This window comes from Lagenorhynchus albirostris, chromosome 1, assembly GCF_949774975.1.
Source record: "Lagenorhynchus albirostris chromosome 1, mLagAlb1.1, whole genome shotgun sequence".
NCBI classification, from domain to species: domain Eukaryota; kingdom Metazoa; phylum Chordata; class Mammalia; order Artiodactyla; family Delphinidae; genus Lagenorhynchus; species Lagenorhynchus albirostris.
In genome coordinates, this window is record NC_083095.1 from 32,615,381 (window position 1) to 32,622,984 (window position 7,604).

Consider the following 7,604-nt stretch of genomic DNA (forward strand, 5'->3'; position numbering starts at 1 on the left):
AAGAAATCCTTGGAATCCATTCGAAGGTACTCTTGAGATACCCCTTCTCTATGTGGGCCCAGAACAGATATAGTTTCTACCTCAAGTAGCAGAAAAGTAACCAACGCTCAAGGCCAAGACAGATGCTTTGTAACGTTGAGGACATGGTGGGTAGCCGTATGTGGAAGGTGAAGACTTGAAATGTACACAGTGCACTAGAATGTAGAACGATTTAGAGGGTGATAGATCATATTTATTAGGCAAGAGAAAATCTATTATTGATTTTCTTTAATGTTCTTATCATCTAATCCCAATGAAAGAGGCCAGATTGCCCTGAAGCTTTCAGTTTGCCTGAACAATATGAAACCGTTGATATTCAACTGTTTTTTTGCCCTACAGAGCAGCGACCAGCGGGATGACTGGCGCCCTAAGTGGGCTGTCTGAAGCTCCTACCGGAACTGGAGGTGGGGGCTGTGGGTGTGGGTAGAGGCCCAGATGGCTGGGGCATCCAGGTCTCACGCAGAGAGAGATGTCCCTTGAGGAGCTGGTACAGGCAGGTCAAGGGCAGCCTGCTGGCCTGCATAGCAAAGGGCAGCTTTTCCGCCTGCAGGGAGCGTACATTAGCATCAGCACGTCTAAATGGGAATCCATTTGGTCTCCCGCCACAGATTGGGCTGCACGGCCCTTCATTTTCTTAAAATCTGCAAACTTTTCTGCAGAGGCTGTGGCCTCCTGGCTGACTGCACACTCCCAGGAGTCCTGCAGGGAGCAAGTTGACCAGCACTCTGCTGCCTGCCCAGAATACCAAACAGCCAACAGCAGTGCAGGCTCCCAGTCCTCTGCTGCAGCCGGCTACCCCGGCACAAGCTCCACCCTCCAAGAGCCCTTTCTCTCCCTCCATTGTCGCTCTTCTACAAGCCCACTTGTTTCCAGGTGGCAGAAATACGTCTGCAATCCAGCAATATATTTCTAAAACCTTCTCCATGACAACGCAGGGCCGTGAGCAGACTGCCTGATCTGAGCAGCCAGAGAACCGCCCTGGGGGCAGCGGCGTAAAGACAGCACAGGGCAGCTGGGGATGCTAGAAGTCTGCCTTAGCAGTGTTGCAGTTTGCGGTTAACATTCCCCATCTTCCGGGGAAGCAGTGAGCCCGTGTCTCCAGATGCCCAACAATGATAATTCATAAACCCTGATGTTAGCACAGAAGCCAAATAGTCCAGGGAAGCTTGGACGTCTTTTCTTCTTGAAAGATCTTTTGCAGCAGAACAAGAAGAGAGAAATGCAGCAAAGAAGGACCTGGGTTTTATAATGGGCTGCCAGTGTTTTGTGATTGTACAAAGTCTTTATATATCTCAAGTGCCATCCAGATGGTATGTCTCACAGATGTCGCCTCCCCACACCCGCCCAAATCACCCCTAGCCCCAGACAATCTCACAGTGGCCAGGGCCTAAGAACCAAAATCTCTACTTTCCCTCCCCGATATTGAATGACATTGACCTTGGGGCAGAACGCCAGGCACAGCAGAGATGGCTCCTCGAGACCCAGCATCCACAAAGAAGCTTCCTAGGAGCTTGCTGTCGGGAGTATGGAGGTCATCAAACAAGGGAGAAAGCCAGAGGAGCAAGGGAGGGCCATATCCGTGAGTTGGAAACAGGGGTGAAGGCAGAAGCCAAACCAGATGGCACTGATTCTCCTTCCCAACTCTGCCCTTCAATCTAGCTTCTTTATGGCTAAACCAGAGGCAGGACCTCCAGACCTCAGGGCATCCTTTAGCGAGGAGCCAGGTGCTTTCCCTGCCACGCTCACACTGCACCCTTCCCCAGCCTGCACCCCACCTGTTTAAGCAAAGCCCTCACCAGTGGTGTGGTGGTTTAATAGTCTGGCCTCAAAACAAAGGGTACCAAACCTCTGCACTCCGATCTGGGTTCAGAAGGACATACTCATGTCAGAGGCATTGAAATCAGACCATTTGCCACCAGTCAGGGCATCAAGCAAACCCAAACTCAGAGAACCTTGAGCCACCTACCACCATTCTCCTGGGGTTTTCAGATAGGATCAGGACTCCCTCCACCTCCGTTCTCCTGATGGGGTCAGTGCTAAGCTCCTGCTCTGTGGTCAACACCTGCCCTCGCTGCAGGGCAGGGGAGTGGACGTCTCCTCTGGGCTGTTTCCTATGGTCGCTTACTCTCCACACAGTGAGTGAGTTGACAAGGGGGTGCCACAGGCACGTCAGCTTTGACTCTGGGGTAGTTCACGGCTACGGCTACTCTGTGTCGTTAAGTACGTTATTTTTATCTCCTAAATTACAGGACTGGCAACAAAACGCGTAGTGCCCAGTGCAAACTGAAAATGCATGGCCTTTCATTCAAATATTATTAACAATTTCCAGACGGCTACAGCAGACCATTCAACACAGCACAGGACCCTTCTACAGGGCACCGTGAGCTGCACAAAATCTACCCCCCTGGAGCCAGGCCTGCCAGATCCTTATCCTTGGTAGAAGAAGCTGTAGCCACACACCAGGAGATAACATTTCTGGAGTTTTATTTTATTTTATTTTAATTTTTGGCTGCGTTGGGTCTTCGCTGCTGCGCGCGGGCTTTCTCTAGTCGCAGCGAGCAGGGGCTACTCTTCGTTGCGGTGCGCGGGCTTCTCATTCCGGTGGCTTCTCTTGTTGCAGTACAGCGTGGGCTTCAGTAGTTGTGGCTCTAGGGCTCAGTAGTTGTGGCTTGCAGGCTCTAGGGCGCACGGGCTTCAGTAGTTGTGGCACCCGGGCTTAGTTGCTCCACAGCATGTGGGATCTTCCCAGACCAGGGATCGAACCTGTGTCCCCTGCATTGGCAGATGGATTCATAGCCACTGTGCCACCAGGGAAGTCTGTTTCGGGAGTTTTAAACTTTAAGAATGATAAGGACTTTTACAGTTGCAAAATTAGACTCAGAGAAAAGAAATTCAGACATCCTATTTTGTTGTTTTCCTTTATCTAATTCCCATTCCGATCTTTCCCTACACGTGAGTACAAGGGTTAGGGAGTGTTTTTCTGGACCCATCAGACGTGGGTGGTAGGACACAGCCTTTGCCAAGGTGGAAGAACTTGGTTTCTGCCCATTTCATTAACAATCAGCCTTTTTACAAAATTATGCAGTGGTTAAAACTGTAGTCAGACAACCTGGCCTTCAGATCACCTTGAGCAAATAATATAATTTCCCTGAGCCTCAGTTTCCTCATCTGTAAAGTAGAGACAGTAATGGTACCTACCTCACAGGTGGTCGTAAGAACTAAATGAGATAAAAAGTGAAGAGAGAAGAGCACAGTGCCTGGCATGTTATATGAGTGCAATAAATAGCTTTTATGATTAATCTCATCATTATTTTTTTTTTTTTTTTTTTTTGTGGTACGCGGGCCTCTCACTGTTGTGGCCTCTCCCGTTGCGGAGCACAGGCTCCGGACGCGCAGGCTCAGCGGCCATGGCTCACAGGCCCAGCCGCTCCGCGGCATGTGGGATCTTCCCGGACCGGGGCACGAACCCGTGTCCCCTGCATCGGCAGGCGGACTCTCAACCACTGCGCCACCAGGGAAGCCCTCATCATTATTTTTTTTAAGTAGGTGCTTCTAAAAGTTGAGCTCTGTTGAGACAGAGGTAACCATGAGCTGAACTATTGCTCTTAACCTCACTCTCAGGGAGAAAGTGCTAGAAGGGATACAGAGAGACAGGCTGGAGGTGTCCATGTTCAACCCAAATTGTCTACCCTAACAGCCCATTAGGGTGCGATCATGGACCCTCAACTAACTTCCTGAGGTTTCTCCCCCAAAGCTCAATTAAGGCAGTTCTCTTGCCAATTCACAGACAAAATTAAGTCAACGCATAAAACTGCTTTAATTTTAGATTCCCACCCCCACCGTGAGGTTTTTCTTAAGACTTTGGTGTGTGCTTCTGGATAGCTAAACTAGAATGTAGACTAAAACGGCAACCATTTAAAACCAACGTAGAGTGAGTATCTTTAAATTTAGGACCACAAAGATTCATGACTTCCACATGATTTGTCACCTGAACATATTTAAGTAAGGTGAACATGAACTTTGCAACAGTGACCCTGCATCAACATTAGCTTATGTGAACTAATCCCAGGCCCTAGGGGGTCCCCCTGCTTGATGACTTATTTGAGGGTGGCCTCCCCTCCGACCCCTCCTCACCCTGTGCTCCACTAGGGAGGAAATCTGAGCATGGCCCTAGGAAGCTCAGCCCTTTGTATCCCTCCACAAACATGTGCGATTCTGGCTCAAACACCAGGAACAATTAAACCACCATTATCTCCTTGTCATGGTCAAGGACAAGTCGGAGACGAATGTGGGGTCTGAATGCCCGGCTCGGAGGCAGCACTCCCCTTCTTCTCCAAAGCTCCTTTTTAGGCTAAAAAGAGTTTGCTCTGGGGCCAACTCAACCCCTTAAAGACTCGCTTACACCCCAGGCTGGGGCTCGCTAGACCCACGGAGCCGTCAGGAAAGCTGACGTTATTTCTGGGCCTCCCGGGCTGCGGGTTCACAATAGTGCATGTTTGGAAGCTTGGGAATGGGAATGATGCTGTGCGTTTGGTCCCCAAAGCCAAGGCTGGTGGACAGTGAGACAGGCCAACTGTGCTCTTCCGAACCCTCAGGTCGCAATTAAAGCCGCTGTCCACGCAAAGCACCCCAAAGAAAGTCTGACAAAAGAGAAGGAAGCACTAATAAAAAGCAGCGGCATCTAACTGCTGCCAACGCTAGTGCTCTTGGGAACTGTCTTCAAGGAAATGCTGGCGGGAGGCCAGAGCCCCCGCTTTCAGAGTCAGCTTCCAAGGCCTTGCTCCATTGGATGGTTCCCTCCATACAGTGACCAGAGAAATCCACCAGGGCTGCCCTGCCCCAGATTTATAAACAGACCTCCCTAGCTGTCTGTGTATTGAAAACAAATTACAAAAGAGTTTACATACCTTTTCCAATTAAATTTGATCTATGGATTTTTCCCCTTTTTACCAAGAGACTATTTTTGCCCAGGTTTTCAAGGCAAAGATAATCTAGTGAGACTTAATCAAAACACTCCCAGGTCTCATATTAGGGTGGAGCTTTCCTGATAACAGGGGTCTTATGGTAATGTACCCCATGGACTGGGGTCCAGCACTGGGCTGCACTTAGCCCATAGTTAACAAGCTCCCGGGGGAGCGCTTCTCTCCGGAGCCTAGACTGGCTGACTGGAGGTGGAAGAAAGCCCTGGGTGTGTTTGGAGGAAGGGAGAGAAGAGTGGAGATTGTTCTTCAGGTTTTGCTTGGGATTAAGCAGTGGAAGTGTTTGAGATCCCTTTAGGCAAGAACCGAGGCAGTTTGCAAGTGAGTGTCACTACCATTGATCCAATCAATATTCACTTAATTCTGACTGTAGTCCAGATCCTGAGAAGAGAGGGCAGGTGAGATCGTGGTGCCTGCCTTAAAGCTCTGCCAGTCAGGTAGGATTGCAAACAAGCCAATACGTTTTGTGTTTTTTTTTTGATTTTTTTAATTTGCGGTACGCGGGCCTCTCACTGTTGTGGCCTCTCCCGTTGCGGAGCACAGGCTCTGGACGCGCAGGTCCAGCAGCCACGGCTCACGGGCCCAGCCGCTCCGCGGCATGTGGGATCTTCCCTGACCAGGGCACGAACCCGTGTCCCCTGCATCGGCAGGCGGACTCTCAACCGCTGCGCCACCAGGGAAGCCCAAGCCAATAAGTTTTTACAAGACCCTGTGATGTGTATGCTCCAGTGAGGACACGGGTGAGAGCTCACAGGAAGTGCTGGTCCTGGGAGCAGCAGAGACAGCTTCCTAGAAAAGTGATGTCTAAGCTGAGACTGGAGGGATGAGTGGAGGGATGAGTAGAAGCCTGAGAAGAGGCTTGTTTTTCTCTTGCCTGGTATTCCATAGGCAGGCAGATGGTCCAGACTGGGTAGACAGCCCACAGCACGAGGTTGTCCAGGGCCTGGCTTCCTTCTATCTTACTTTGCCATCTTCTATGGCATTTTCCTCGCTTGCATAATCAAAGCTAACTCACCAACACTGCTTCCATATTCCAGGAAAAGAGAGAACGTGGAAGACAAACAATTTCCTCTTCTGGGAGTTGCATGCATCACATTTGCTTCCATCTCACTGGCCAGAACTTAGTCCTATGGTCGCTTTTTGGCTACAAAAGAGGCTGGAGAATATAATCTCTGGCTAAGTTGCCATGTCTCAAGCTAAAGCTAAGAGGGAAAAAGGGGAGAATGGACACTAGTGGACAATTAGAAGTCTTTGTCACAGTGGGAGAGAGAATGGTCTATGCATGTATGCCCTTGTCAAGGGCAAGAGGTGAAAGAGAGTACAGTGGACTCGGGGAGGAATGTACCATACACTATACTAAGTACATTACCTACATGGTTTCATTTAAACCTCATAATCCTACAAGCAAAAAGTGTTACCATTTTAATTTTAAAGAAGAGGGAAGTGAAGGTCAGAGAGGTTGGGTGATTTTCCCAAGGTCACACAGCTGTAAAGGTGAAGCCAAGATATTGATCTAGGTCCACCCGGCTCCAGACCTGCTGGTCTCTCCATGAGGCTACAGTGCCTCTCTGTGAAGCCACCTAGAAGGTAGAGGGGAGGCTATGGGAGACTCCAGGAGTCACTGGCTGAATGGTGCCAGTGGTGGGGCACTGCAAGGAATGAGTGAAGACTAGGAGGCAGGGAGGGGACTGGCAACAGTTGGCAAGTGAATCCAGGAAGGCACATCTGATAAAGCCAACCATGTCTGAGTCTAAGAGAGTCGGTGTTTAGATTCTGCTTTGAGATCAAATTATCCCTAGTAGTTGAATTCTAGAATCTCAAGGCACTCAGATATAAGGATCTGGTTCCTCTAACCGATCAACAGGATAGTTTTGATGTCTAGTCCTACCCGACTCAAAGCAGGAACCCCTCCCGCAGCGTGCCTGGTGGTTGTTCATCATGGGCGACTCAAACACTTTCAGTGCAGGGAGCTCACCACCTCCAGCCAGTGTCTGTGTCAGAAAACTCTGGGTACCCTGATCCCCTTCTGAATGGTCCAGCTGAGGGGGAGATGGATTCTACACAGCTGTAGAGGTTGGGTGAGGCCCAGCTCTCTGCTGGTGCATTTAATCCATCAATCCACTGATTGAAGAGTTCAGGGAGTCCAAGGCCAAGGTTATGTGAATCTCTACACAAGACATTTCTCTTCACTATGCCTGTCCTAGGGCCTTATGAGACAGAGACCCTGGACTCTCTGATTTCTGAGGGCTTTTCTGACCTCCATGAATGTTAGGCGTGTTCATTAATCCTTTTACCCGTAGCCTCACAATCACAGCCTTGAAGAAAAATCACTTTGAAATTTGCAGCAGATTTGGCCTATGAATAATTCAGCACGGCTCTCGACTCAGGGGAAGGATTCAGTTTCTGAAGCTTCTTAACCTACAGGAGACAGTAGATAGGATACTGCAGGGATGCATCTGCTTAGATTTGAGTGAATGGATGGGAGGAAGGATGCAGGGAAGGAAGGAGGACAGGGAGGGCGGGAGGGAGTGAAAAGGGAAGGGAAGTCAGATATAAGACAAATTTCCTTCTTCAAGCAGTCTTAGA